The sequence below is a fragment of the Colobus angolensis genome, unplaced genomic scaffold (genome assembly GCF_000951035.1).
Source record: "Colobus angolensis palliatus isolate OR3802 unplaced genomic scaffold, Cang.pa_1.0 Scaffold6, whole genome shotgun sequence".
NCBI classification, from domain to species: Eukaryota; Metazoa; Chordata; class Mammalia; order Primates; family Cercopithecidae; genus Colobus; species Colobus angolensis.
Window position 1 is genome coordinate 2,182,838 of NW_012119598.1, and position 14,400 is coordinate 2,197,237.

The 14,400-nt window shown below is 39.8% G+C and overlaps 1 long non-coding RNA gene across 1 annotated transcript; it reads right to left on the minus strand.

Moving 5' to 3' along the window:
- Positions 1-6,683: 6,683 nt before the first annotated feature.
- LOC105526573 lies at positions 6,684-8,399 on the minus strand. The gene is made up of 2 exons (XR_001004093.1): positions 8,048-8,399; positions 6,684-7,683 (listed from the first exon to the last, which is right to left on the minus strand). It is a non-coding gene; the product is annotated as an uncharacterized LOC105526573 (long non-coding RNA).
- Between the last annotated feature and the right edge of the window lie 6,001 nt (positions 8,400-14,400).

The following is a 14,400-nucleotide window of genomic DNA, read 5'->3' on the forward strand; positions in this document are numbered from 1 at the left end:
AGGCTTGACTAATGGGTCTGTAATAAAGATACACTATATTTTAAGGACCTGGGAATTGAGGTATAATCAGAAGATGAGTTTTCTAAGAACGTTGCTCTTCGATCAAGTTGTAAGTCGCTTTGAAAAATCAAATTCATTAGTGGCCAGCCATGATTCTACAATCTGCAGACGTGGTTTCCTCTTTTCTCCATCTTGGAATATTTTATTCTAATGATTCTCCATCTGTTCTTTCTTCTGAGAAATGGGCTAAATTCCAGAAAATACAAATCAGAGGTGAATATAAAACAAAGGTGTCTCTCATATTTTAACCCACCCCATCTCTCCATGCTATGCCACAGCACAGCCCCCACCACGCTCCATACCGTTAGTCTCTGTTCCCTCTACTTGGAGAAGACCTTGTCCATTCTGAAGTGAAGAAAGAAATGTAGGAGGGGAAATGGGCATTCCACGGAGGCGACTGGGGGTGGTTCGAAAGAGCTCCTCACCCAGGGTAATGGGCCTGATTTTGTCCTTACTGTTGTCCACTGAAAGGTTAAATAACAGCTACTATAACTTAAAGAATTTTAAAGTTCTTTTTATTTTGAGCCAAGTTGGAGTACTAATAGCCCAGGCAACACAGACTCAGCACAAACTAAGAATGTGTCCCAGAGTGACCTACACAAGACACAGTATTTTTTACATTTTAATTTTTTTTAACATGGGGTCTCTCTCGTTTGCTCAGGTTGGAGTTCACTGATGCAATCATAGCTTGCTGCAGCCTCAGCCTCCTAGGCTGAAGCAATCCTCTCATCTCAGCCTCCTGAGTAGCTAGGGCTATAGGTGTCACCACCATGCCTGGCTTTTTTTTTTTCCTTTCTGGTACATTTTTTTGTAGAGATGAGGGTCTCACTTTGCTGCCCAGGCTGGTCTCCAACTGCTGGCCTCAAGCAATCCCCCTGCTTTGGCCTCCCTAAGTGCTGGGATTAGAGGCATGAACCACTGTGTCCAGCCACAAGATGTGGTCTTTATACGTTTTGTTCATAGAAAATAGAAGAATGGGGGTAGTGAAGTAAAGGTGATATTTTCATAATTCTGATTGGTGCACAGTGACGTTAGATATAAGACAAAACAAATACATGGTTAGCACATATAAAGTAAAAGGTTAATGAGCATGTAGATGTGTTAGGGTCTAGAGAGGGATGATTGATTTTATCTTGCCTTTATGTTCTATCTAATGAACAAAAGTATAATCAATACCTGTCAATAAAATATTTGACAGACTCTAGCTTTGCAGATGAGAGTTCAGATTTAATTTATAGGTCTAGCTTTTATTACCCATATGTCTCACCTATAGCCGTCTTGGGTCACTTTATTTTATTTATTTAACATTTTATTCTAATTTTCCTTTTCTTGACACTGTTGCTAATCTGTGGATGACATTGGGCAGGTTCCTTATCCCCTACATTAGTTATCTCTCTGTAGTAGTTATCTATGGCTGTGTGGCAAATTACCTCCAAATTTAGCAGCTTAAAACAATAAAGGCTTATTATCTCAGATTCTTTCATTTTATTTCCTTTTTAACAAATAGGATTTGCACCAGGATCACGTAATTTCTAAGGGTTAGGAATCTGGAAGCTGCTTAGCTGAGTGGTTTCAGCTCAGGGTCTGTTCTTGCTCTTCCCACTGGCCTGCTTACAATTCCCATCACCAGCCACTACTTTTAATAAGGACATTGACACTACCGGAAAATAAAATACTTTTGGAAGAGATATTTGGAAGAAGAAAAGGTAATGCAATGTACGATTGTCAGCTCCTAGCCCTCCCCTTCAAACCAGCTGAACACGTTTTGGCTCCTTCACACAGGTGAGAGGCCACGTGGTAAATGCAAAGTGCCTGCAGTGTAAAGTAGCAGAACGCTGCTTTAAAACGTCAGCTTCCCCAGGTACACTGTGAGCCTGGCCAAATTCCCTGACGTCTCTGAACCTCGGTTCCTTATTCGTTACCTGAGGGGAAATCGTGTTGACCTCATAGGGTTGTTGTGAGAATTGAATGAGGTAATCCCTTAAAATGTATGTGTATTTTATTTTATATTTGAGGGGTACACATGCTTTTTTGTTACAAGGGTATACTGCTTGATGCTGAGGTTTGGGCTTCGGTTGATCCCCAAACAGTGAAGACAGTACTCAATAGGAAGTTTTCCAATGCTTGCTTCCCTTCCTCTCTCTTCCCTTTTGGAGTCCCCAGTGTCTCTTGTTCCTGTGAATGGGATAAATTTTTTTTTTTTTAAATATGGCTTTTCGCTGTGTCACCCAGGCTGGAGTACGGTAGCACTATCATAGCTCACTGCAGCCTTGAACTCCTGAACTAAAGCAATTCTCCTGTGCCAGCCTCCCAAAGTGCTAGGATTACAGGTATTAGCCATTACAGGCACCTGCCACCATGCCCTTTTTTTTTTTTTTTTTTTGTAGAGACGGGGTTTCACTATGTTGCCCAGGTTGGTCTGGAACTCCAGGACTCACACAATCTTCTAGCCTCGGCCTCCTAAGGTGCTGGGATTACAGGTGTGAGCCACCGTGCCTGGTCGAATGAGGTAATTCTTGACAAAATAAATACGTGGCTAGCACATCTTAACATGCTTTTCTTGCTGTACTTTCTCTGTAGCAAGTGCTTGCTGTGCATTAGCTTTCTTGTCCCCTTCACCCCTTGGTAATGGAGCCTGGAGAGAATTTACTTGGGAACTCAAGTATGCCAGCAAAGGAGACACAATTGGTGAGGGTACTAAGCACACCGTTTGCGTGATTTTTTTTTTTTTTTCAAAACAATATCATTAGATCTTCACATATAGAGCTGGGAGATAACGTAGTTTCTCTGACAGATGTTAGACTAGGATCCCAAATGACCTCGTATGGTGTGCCAGTGTCTTCTTCATTTGCTCCAAGGACACAGCGTGAATAGAATAGGTCTTGCCATCAGCAAGGGTCCTCTCCTAGTTTTTCCCTTGCATTTCAGATGCTTGGCACCTGTAACCAGATTTTCCAAGCACTGAGAGTCAGTGTGTCTTGATGGAATGAGCACTGGTTTGGGATCAGAAGGTCTGTGTTGGTATCATGCCCCTGCCACTTAGTTGATGTGTGTTTGGATGAGTCACCTCTCTGAACATATCTTTATCATCTATAAAATAGGCATCCTAATAATATTTCCTAAACACTTTTTCTGACAAGGTTTTATGAGAACCAAAAGAAATAAGGAAAGGCAAAGCTTTGTAAATTGGAGATGTCTCACCAGCGCTATCATTCCTGTGACTTCTGATCACCAAGGACAAGGGACCAGCTTTTAGTACACAGAGCCTGGGATGGCGGAATGCGAGACATTTCACAGTCCATTGGGGGTGATCTATGGCAGATGGTGTTCCTGGCACCTTTTTCAAATTGGCTTTACTGATCTAATCACATTATGGAGGGAGCCACTTGCTCAGCCAAAAAGGCAACATTAATACTCAGGACAGTGCTCACTCTGTTACAGGCTTAAGCATGCTTAGCAATTATAGCTGTTACTTATTGAGTCTTTCAAATGTGGCAGACATGGTGCCAAGTACTTGACATGCATTATTTCATAGCCAGGACTGCCATGTGAACAAATCCAGTGTATGTGAAGGTTCTCTGGAGTTGTGCAGTGCCCAGTATGCTTCACTGTTCATGGAAGTCCTGCTCACAGAAACCCTATGAGGTATATTTGCACGGGCTTTTTGAGTTCTTGGTTATCTTAATTTATGGAAGAGAAAATATGACATTTGGAGTAATTAACATTTTCAAGCCATAATACCAATGGGTAGTAGAGTCAGAATTCTAAAGCCTCTGCTTTTATTAGTGTGCTATATATTATTTCATGGGTTTAATGAAATTGGCAATGTCTTTGAGCCAAAGACCATGAGGAGCACATCTGTAGTTGAACAAGTTGGGCTTATTACTCTTTGCAGTGAGGAAGAACACACACCACGAAGAATTTATCTAAGATCTGGGCTTGGGTTAGGTGATCTTGGGGAAGGCTTAAGGAAGCAGAGATTTTCTTTGAATTTGATGCTGCTAGCAAGAAGAGACTGGGTATTTTAACAACTTGTCTAGGCAGGGCAGACTGGTAAACAGCTAAAACTGTTACTGGCAAAGAACCAATAGTCATGTTGACTAGGAGAAGGGGATGTTTGGTATTTTGTGTCTTGGAAAATGTCCGTTAAGTGTCTGTTCAAACACAATTACAAGGGATCTTGTTTTTGTCTTGATCCATTGTGGTGGCAGAGTGGCCTTGTCTGATGTTCATGTTCTAAGAAATTGTGTTTGAAAGGAGAATGCTAATGGCTAGCTGTATCAGGCTAGCCCCTGATGGTTTTCTCTTTCTCAGGATAAAAGGACTGGAGGGCACTGGGGTATACACCTGTTAAGTGCATTCAGCTGTGTAGCATAACACTGGCGCTCACCATTCTGTGATGAAAGAGGCAGAAGGCAATAGAATATGCAGATGCCATGTGGAGCCTTCACATTTTACTAAATGAGAACTACTAAATGAGAATGAGAAGTAGCTGGTTGTAGGAATCTTAAAAATCTGCCTCCCAGGTTCAAGCAATTCTCCTGCCTCAGCCTCCCGAGTAGCTGGGACAACAGGCGTGTGCCACTACTTCTGGCTAATTTTTGTATTTTTAGTAGAGATGGGGTTTCACCATGTTGGCCAGGCTGATCTTAAACTCCTGACCTTGTGATCCGCCCGCTTTGGCCTCCCAAAGTGCTGGGATTACAGGTGTGAGCTACCACACCTGGCTAAAAAAATAGTGTTTTGCTTTTGTTTTTGTTTTTTTTTTTACAGCTTAGTATAACTCATACTTTTTCTCAAAGCACGATTGTCTGGTCCAGATGGCAGTTCCTACATTAAGGTGCTATTTAATATTTTTTGAATGACTGAAGTCAGCCTTGATGAGTGAAGACAATATAATATGGTGATAAACATATATGTTAGGCAATGAAGACAAGGGATTGAGATCCATCCATGACATAAGGAGCTTCTGCAGATGAAGAAAATGTATAGAATTCTGTAGCAACTAGAGTTTAGAAGGTCAAGTGTCTATGACACAAACATACAGAGAGGTTGATGGAATGAGAACTGTTAAGAAAAGATGCACATTCTTGTGATGCGTAAGGAGAGACAATGATTTTCATGGCAAAATCATCATGAAAGATAAAACATAAGTTGAAGAAATGTAAGGCATCTGAGCAAGGAGCTACCCTGTTGCTGCAGGGGTTGGGGATGAGATACTGAGAAATTCAGCTTTTAGTTTATTTTTAGAGATGATGTGCCCAATAAACCACGGGCTTAATTTTTCTGTGGCTTCAAGACAGTTTGTCTTAGGGAAGTGAAGGCAGGTGAACATCAGCCATAAAATAAATTAAGTGAATTAAATAAAGTTCCCAAGTGCTTCTAAATGTGGCAGCCAGACAGGAATGTATTTGGCTAGGGCCACACTCTAAAACAGTTGTCTGGTCTGCCCACTGTGAACACCAAATCCTTACCACAATTGTCAGCAGTCACCTTGATCTAAAATATAATTATAACAATATTTAAAGTTTTTTATAAACTTAGAACTTTAGAAATATGACAAAAGATTTCACAGAATAAATGAAAGGTGGTTCAGACTGGGAGAAGATGTTTGCGATGTTTAAAACTGACAAAGAATATAAAAATTCTAGACAAATCAGCAAAAAAGACACAGAAACTTCTTTAAAAATGGACAGTTCAAGAAGACCAGGAATTTCAAAGAAGAACAAATGTTAATTTGCTAACAAGTATAGAAAGATCTACCTCCTTTGTAATCAGTTTATAGCAAACTGAAATGGTAAGATACTATTCAATATATATAAGTTAGGCAAAAATGGACAAATTGCACAATACAAAGAATGGATAAGGATGTAGGAAAACAGGAACCACTTCTGGTTGGACTGGATAAGCGTATCCATTAGTAGGAATTGGTACAGTCATTTCCAAGGTGCTTGGGGCAGAACTTACTGAAGGTAAGTTAACATATACTTTAAGATCCAGAAATCCCACTTCTGGGTATTTGCTGCAGAGAACTCACAGGTTTCTATATGTGAATCCATGTAAGACTGTTTATGTAGGTGGGACAACCTAATCATCCATCACTAGTGAAATGGTTTGACTCTGTGTCCCTAATGACATCTTAAATTATACTAATCCCCATGTGTCAAGGGAGGGACCTGGTGGGAGGTAACTGAATCCTGGGGAAGGGTTTTTCCCATGCTCTTCTCATGATAGTGAATAAGTCTCATGAGATCTGATGGTTTTATAAAGGGGAGTTCCCCTGCACATGTTCTCTCTGGCCTGCTGCCATGTAAGACATGACTTTGCTCTTCCTTCATTTTCTACCATGATGGTGAGGACTCCCCAGCCATGTGGAAGTTCATTAAACCTCTTTCCTGTATAAAATACCCAGTCTTGAGTGTGTTTTTATAAGCAGCATGAGAACAGATTAATACAACTAGTGGGATGAATAAGTGAAAAGAGGAGAATGCATTCTGTGGAATACTATGCAGCAATACTATAATGTATGTATACACATACATCTATCATGTAATAATGTATACAGCTACATAGAGAAATGTTAATAGCATAGTACATAGTGAAAAAAGAAGACAAAAAAGAAATAGTAAAAAGCAGCAGAAGAAACAAGGTATAATAACCTTTATTCAAATTGAACACACATATACTTACAAAACTATTTTTACACTGATGCATATTTAAGAAGTATCAAATTCATTAGAGTGGGTGTCTGTAGGAGAGGAGGAGGGTGGTGAGAGCAGGGGTGGAGATGAAAGAGAAAAGTATAAAATGCAACAAGACAAGGGCCTAGTGTAAACCAGTAGGTAAGTCAAGTGTCTACCCTGAGGTCCCTTATTCCTCAGTAAAAGGTGGCAGAAGCTGCTCATTGAAAATGAGGACTTTTGCACTATGAACAAGTTCCCACATTCCATGTATTCCATTGTCACTGTTAGCATGGCTCAATATTCAACAAGCAACATAAATGAATATATAACAAGCAGAATAACTTATCTTTAGGTTGTTAGTGAAGATGCTTCATCAGGTCTGACTCGGGCCTTATTGGATCACATTTCTCCACCTTTGTTGTCTATGTTCTGCTGATTTCTCCTCTGTGTTCTTGTGTTAGATCTATTCTGAACTTAGGATGGTTGTAGAGAATACTGAATGTCTGGTCCAAAATTTCTCACAGTTCAATCATGATACAGTGTCTGTATTTACTCAATTTCAAAAGAGGCTTTCTTCTTCCAATATGCTCTACAGAATTCTGACACTAGTTACTTACCACATGATAGGAAAAGGATCTGTTTTTCCTAGCACTTGGGGGTTCCCAGTTAACAGTGAGCAGCTGAAGCTATGGGAAGGTTGAGCTCTACATTTTTCTAGAAAGAGTGGCATCTAGATGGGTTTGAATGAATAGCTCCCCATTCATGTAAACTTATTTTCTACTGCATTTTATTCCTTGTGATTATTTGAAAATACTGCTTCTGTCTATAACATTTTGAGATTTTACTATTTAACATATCGCTTATTATCACTGAAGTTATTCCTGCATATTCCACATCTTGTATATTGTAAAACATTCTTGTCTTCTAGGTCTTCAGCCACCTGCAGAGAAGGGAATTAGTTAGAAAGCCTAGGCTTTTTTGGATTTGATTTTTAGTTTACCACCACAACCTTTTAGCATAAGTAAGGGTAGGTAGGGTAGTTTAGCGCGAAAAACACTAATTTTGTGATCTTAGCTTAATGAAAATCTCCCAGAGTACAGTTTACTTATTAATAAAATTAGAAAATAACATGTGGAGGAATTGAGTGAGGTAATGTGAACCATAGCTATTACAAAGTAGGCTCTGGATAAATAATAGGTAGTTCTGTTAGGGACCAAAACCATATATGATTTTCTATAATATTACTAAATCAGATCTATCTGTAGAGTGATACATTTCTTGAAAACACACAGAAAATACAATACCTGAGTCATTTTTTCTCACCCACTCTGCTGATGCATTTCTTTACGTGACTGTTTTTCTCAGCTCTGAGGAGGAGAAGGCCTATCATTACTGCAGGTGGTGATGATTTGTTGCTGCCTCAAGAAACAGCAGCACTTTTCATCCCCGCCCTCAAATTGTCAAGTACATCAAACTTTAATAACTTCACTTCCTGGGAGAAGTTTTTTAGTTGTGGTGAAGGGGTTCGCCTGCTAGTAATCTCTCTTATTTCTTCAACTCCTAGGGTTGTTTTCCTTACTTGCAATGAGGATAGGTTGACACTTGCCCTCCAGGAATGACTTTCAAGACTCTGCCATAGGATTAACCCGCCATGATCTGGAATGGATGGCAGCAAAGATATCAATAATACAATGACTAACCAAAAACAACCACTGTTCTCTTAGTAAAGGGATGGATGGCAGGATTTCAATTTCGCTTATGAAGAGGCCATTCATCTTGATAACCTCAGCTAGTAGATAAAAGGTATAACTTGCAACATGAAAATAATTCTCCCATTTCCCTCCTGTTTTTGTATTCTCCTTTTTTTTAGAGTTTATTTTCTTAGGAGGAGTTTTAGGTTCATAGCAACATTGAGCAGAAGGTGCAGAAAGTTCCTATATATCCCTTTTCCCACCCATACACAGGATCCCCCATTATCAACATCCTCCACCAGAGCTGTGCATTTGGTGAACCTTCCTTCACACATCATTGTCACCCAAAGTCCACAGTTTACGTTGGATTTCATTTGTGATGTTGGACATTCTACCTGTTTGGACAAATGTATAAGTGTATCTCTCTACAATTTTACTATCAAGCAAAGTAGTTAAATGCCTTAAAAATCCTCTGCTCCACCTCCCTCTCCATTGACCCTTGATCTTCATCCCTCCCTTCCCACTGACCCTGATCTTTTTGCCATCTCCATAGCTTTGCCTTTTCCAGAATGTCATATAATTGGAATCATACAGTACGTAGTTTTTTCAGATTGACTTCTTTCACTTAGTAGTATGCATTTAACATTCCTTCATGCCATTGCATGGCTTGATAGCTAATCTCTTTTTAGCTCTGAATATTCTATTGTCTGGGTGCACCACATTTTATTATTCACATACTGAAGGACATTACAATTGCTTCCAAATTTTGGCAGTAATAAAAATGCTGCTATAAATGTGTGCAGGCTTTTGTGTGGACATAAGTTTTTAACTCCTTTGGGAAAATACCAAGGAGCACAATTTCTGGATCCTATGGTAAGAATGTATTTGGTTTCTGTAAGAAAAGCTCGTGTCTTCCAAAGTAGCTGTACCATTTTGCATTCTCACAAGTAATGAATGAGAGTTCCTGTTGCTGTATATCTTTGTCAGCATCTGATGTTGTCAGTGTTCTGTATCTTGGCCATCCTACTAGACAAATAGATGCATAGTGATATCTGATTGTTTTAATTCTCATTTGCCTAATAACATATGATGTGGAGCATATTTTCATATGTGCTATGGTCTAAATGCTTGTGGCTCACCAGGATTCAAATGCTGAAACCTAATCATCAATTTGGTAAGATTAGGAGCTTGGGCCTTTGGGAAGGTGATTAGGTCATGAGAGTGGGGTCCTCATGAATGAAATTAGTACCCTTATAAAATAGGCCCCAGGGAGCTTGTTTGCCCCTTCCTCCATGTGAAGACACAGCAAGAAGGCACCGTCTATGAACCAGAAAGCGGCCTTAAGCAGGTATTTGATCTGCCAGCATCTTAATCTCAGATTTCCTAGCCTCCAGAATTGTAAGAAAAAACTTCTGTTGTTTATAAGCCACGCAGCCCAAGATACTTTGTTATAGAAACACAAATAGACTGAGACAATATGCTTATGTGCTATTTGTATGTTTTTTTTGTTGAGGTGTCTTGTATTTTAAAAATATCTCATTCTGCCTTTTTTCTTATTAAATTTGAAATCTTTGTTATATACAAGGAATATAGAATGCCACATAGAGGTTCATAATTCATCTTAGTGGCCTGCCTAGAGCCATGTCTTTGGGGACAAGCCCCTCTCCTAATTTGGTTGACCTCCTTCTCCAAGTGGAAACTCACCAGCCTCCCACAGCCTTACCCCTAGTACAGATCCCACGTTAATAATATAAAACGCCTCTGAAATAGGAAACAAGGATTTACAGGTAAAGGTATGTTATTTCTTCACAGGCACACAGTATGATGTTGATGGCCTGCTTCCTTGTTCAGGTTGTTGTTAACTCCAGTTTGCATCCCCTCAGCACATGGGTCAGGAAATTGTGCAGTGTTAGGGATGGGGGACAGCTGGTAAGAAGCATAGTTCACAGTGAATTAACCCGTATTGAGACCAAGGCAATATTATAGAAAATCCAGAGAGGAGAAAACCCACATGCAGATAATTTGCACACCAACTCTTTAGGAAATTCATAGATTGTTGTTCTGAGGCAGGGTTCTTAGAATTTATAAGTTCCTTAATAAACCCATCCCCCAGCTTCCTGAGAAGAGACTTTGGGTTTTATCCAGCTTCTGAAACTTGCTGACCATGGACAAATACAGGAATTTATGCAAGTTGGTAGTCTGAACTTTTTAATGTACAGATCGTAGTCATTAAGTGCTGTTAGAAGAAGATGAATATGCAATTTAGAGAGAAACTTGCATCTAACTACCAGCTTAATTAATATGGGGAAACTGCAGCAGTAAAAAAATTATTTCTTCCTCAATTTGCTAATGTGTATTGTTGCTTCCTCCTCTCCAAGCTCAGGGACTTGGGCTTTAAGGGTAAGCAGATGATACTGAGCAGGCAGTGAGGTGGGTGTCACTGTCGCATGGGGGTTATGCCACTGTGCATTCAGGGGGTCCAGGTTGTCCCTCCCTCCTGGATATCTGCCTCTGTTTCTCCCCTTTTATGGTTCACGGGCCTGACATTCCTCTTTTGTGTGCTTCTCAATGTGATTCTATTTCAAGGTTTCTGCATTTACTTTCCTTCTTCCTTTTTTATTTTTTTAAATTTCCATAGGTTATTAGAAAACAGGTGGTGTTTAGTTACATGAGTAAGTTCTTTAGTAGTGATTTGTGAGATTTTGGTACACCCATCACCTGAGCAGTATACACTACACCCAATTTGCAGCCTTTTATCCCTCACCCCCTCCCACCCTTTCCAAGTCCCTAAAGTCCATTGTATCATTCTTAAGCCTTTGCATCCTCATAGCTTAGCTTCCACTTATGATTGAAGCAAACATAGGGTGTTTGGTTTTCTATTCCAGAATTACTTAACTTAGAATACCAGTCTCCAATTCCATCCAGGTTGCTGTGAATACCATTATTTCATTCCTTTTTATGGCTGAATAGTATTTCATGGTATATATACCACAATTTCTGTATCAACTAATTGATTGATGGGCATTTGAGCTGCTTCCATGTTTTTGCAATTGCGAATTGTGCTGCTATACACAGGGTGCTATACACAGTGCAAGTATCTTTTTCGTATAATGACTTCTTTTCCTCTGGGTAGATACTCAGTAGTGGAATTGCTGGATAACATGGTGGTTCTACTTTTAGTTCTTTAAGGAATCTCTAGACTGTTTTCCATAGTGGTTGTACTAGTTTACATTCTCACCTGCAGTGTGAAAGTGTTCCCTTTTTACCACTTCCCTGCCAACTTCTATTATTTTTTAATTTTTTTATTATGGCCATTCTTGCGGGAGTAAGGTGGTATCACATTGTGGTTTTGATTTGCATTTCTCTGATCATTAGTGATGTTGAGCATTTTTTCATATGTTTGTTGGCCATTTGTGTATCTTCTTTTGAGAATTGTCTATTCATGTCCTTAGCCCATTTTTCAATGGGATTGTTTGTTTTTTACTTGCTAATTTGAGTTCCCTGTAGATTCTGGATATTGTTGTTTATCAGATACATAAATTGTGAAGATTTTCTTCCATTCTATGGGTTGTCTGTTTACTCTGCTGGTTGTTTCTTTTGCTGTGCAGAAAGTTTTTAGTTTAAGTCCTTTATCAATGCTTTTGTTGTGTTTGCTTTTGGGTTCTTGGTCATGAAGTCTTTGCCTAAGCTAATATCTAGAAGCATTTTTCTGATGTTACCTTCTAGGATTTTTATGGTTTCAGGTCTTTGATTTAAGTCCTTGATCCATCTTGAGTTGATTTTTGAATAAGGTGAGAGATTAGGATCCAGTTTCATTATTCTACCTGTAGCTTGCCAATTATCCCAGCACCATTTGTTGAATAGAGTGTCCTTTCCCCACTTTGTTTTTGCTTACTTCGTCAAAGATTGGTTAACTGTTTAAGTATTTGGCTTTATTTCTGGGTTCTCCATTCTGTTCCATTGGTCTATGTGCCTGTTTGTATACCAGTACTGTACTGCTTTGGTGACTATGGCTTTATAGTATAGTTTGAAGTCAGGTAATGTGATGCATTCAGATTTGTTCTTTTTGCTTAGTCTTGCTTTGGCTATGTGGGCTCTTTTTTGGTTCCACATGAATTTTAGGGTGGTCTTTTCTAGTTTTGTGAAGAATGATGGTGGTATTTTGATGGGAATTGCATTGAATTTGTAGAGCTTTTGGCAGTATGGCCATTTTCACAATATTGATTCTACTCATCTGTGAACATGGGACGTGTTTCCATTTGTTGGTGTCATCCATGGTTTCTTTCAGCAGTGTTTTGTAGTTTTCCTTGTATATGTCTTTCACCTTCTTGCTTAGGTATATTCCTAAATATTCAATTGTTTTGCTACTATTGTAAAAAGGGGTTGAGTTCTTGATTTGATTCTCAGCTTGGTCACTGTTGGTATACAGCAGAACTACTGATATGTGTACACTAATTTTGTATCCTGGAACTTTGATGAATTCATTTGTCAATTCTAGGAGCTTTTTGGAGGAGTCTTTAGGGTTTTCTAGGTATACGATCATATCATCAGCAAACAGCAACAGTTTGACTTTCTATTATTTTGTGAGTCCTGTGTCTCTCTGCTTCTTGTGTGTCCACCTTGGTGCTGTGACCATCAGCTCCAGATCCTAGCCTGATGGGATGTTCAAGGGACTTCGAGGTTCCTCCTAGATAATGAGATGTCAGCACATGACTGCCACTGAAAACTTGCACATGATTTGCAGATGACAGCATGCTTCAGTAGGACTGGCCTTGAGCCCAGTTGTAAGTAGGGGATGGCCACCTCTGTGCTTAATCGTGCTCTCTTTTGGCCTCTTGCAATCCTAAGCTTTCTCACTGTGATTCCCCATTACACTTCTGGACCTTTCCTAATTCTTCTTCTTCACTTGAATTGTTTCCTATTTGTTCAGGATCCTGTTAAGTGATCAAACTGAAAGTCCACATCTTACCCATTCCTCATGGCTAAGCTTAGGATTCAATACCTCAGTGGAATCTTTTCTGAACACTACAGAGCTTAGTGATTTTATCTTTCTTTGGCTGTAGAGTCCTTAGTCAATGCAGTTTATTTGGTGCCTGATGATACTTCACAAGTGTATCTGTCATCTGTACTCTGTGCCAGGCACTGTTGAAGGTCCTAAGAATACACAGGTAGATAAAATTGGATAAACTTGCAAGCTGGTCAGGAGAGGCAGCCAATAAAACAGAAGAAAGATAATGTCACATCATAATAAATGCTATTGCAAATAAAAGTAAGGATGGGACAGAGTGCAGAGGAACTCCCTTAGAATGATAGATCTCAGAAGAGGTGACTGTTGAGCTGAGATCTGAAAGACAAAAAGGATCCAGCTATGGAAAGACTTTGGGGTGGATGAAACAACCACAAAGATCCTGTGGTTGGAATGAGCCTGTTGTAGCCAAGGATAGGAAAGAATCCTGTGTGGCTGTTCTTGGAGCTCAGCAAGGGCAGGCATGGAGACATGCAGTGAGGCTAGAGGGTTGAGCAGGAACCAGACTATGCAGCACCTTGTATACCAGGGTAATACTCTGGAGGGCTTAAAGTGGAGAATAATTGACCTAATTTGTAGTTTTAGACCAGCCCGTTTGCTGTGTAAAGACTGGACTGTCTAGGGACAAGAGTGGAAGTGGGAGCACCAGCTCTGAGGCAACTGTAGCACATTGTCCAAGCAAATGATGCACGTAACTTGGATGGAGAGAAAGGGATGAACTCCAGCAATATTTTAGAGACAGAAATGAGACAATTTGATGACAGGTTAGATGTGGAGGATAAGGGAAGATGCCATCAGGTATGATTCTGTGGTGCAGAGCTTGAGGATGTGGGTGAACTGAGGAGAGTCAGGAGTTCTACTTGGCCACTGTGGTGGACATTCGTCATTCTTCTTAGCCACTGAGCACGACTGAGCATCCCTCCTATGTATGAGGATTTCC